This window comes from Physeter macrocephalus, chromosome 16 (genome assembly GCF_002837175.3).
Source record: "Physeter macrocephalus isolate SW-GA chromosome 16, ASM283717v5, whole genome shotgun sequence".
Taxonomy (NCBI): Eukaryota; Metazoa; Chordata; class Mammalia; order Artiodactyla; family Physeteridae; genus Physeter; species Physeter macrocephalus.
This window is the reverse complement of record NC_041229.1, coordinates 62,642,254-62,642,763: the sequence shown is the minus strand read 5'-3', so window position 1 is coordinate 62,642,763 and position 510 is coordinate 62,642,254.

Here is a 510-nt window from a genome sequence, read left to right as displayed (position 1 = left end):
CTTCATTTCTTTTTCATTTATTTCTGATCTGATCTTTATGATATCTTTCCTTCTGCTAACTTTGGGGGTTTTTTGTTCTTATTTCTCTGATTGATTTAGGTGCAAGGTTAGGTTGTTTATTCGAGATGTTTCCTATTTTGCTATAAACTTCCCTCTTAGAACTGCTTTTGCTGCATCCCATAGGTTTTGGGTCGTCGTGTCTCCATTGTCATCTGCTTCTAGGTATTTTTTTATTTCCTCTTTGATTTCTTCAGTGATCACTTCGTTATTAAGTAGTGTATTGTATAGCCTCCATGTGTTTGTATTTTTTTACAGATCTTTTCCTCTAATTGATATCTAGTCTCATAGCGCTGTGGTCGGAAAAGATACTTGATACGATTTCAATTTTCTTAAATTTACCAAGGCTAGATTTGTGACCCAAGATATGATCTATATTGGAGAATGTTCCATGAGCACTTGAGAAAAACGTGTATTCTGTTGTTTTTGGATGGCATGTCCTATAAATATCAA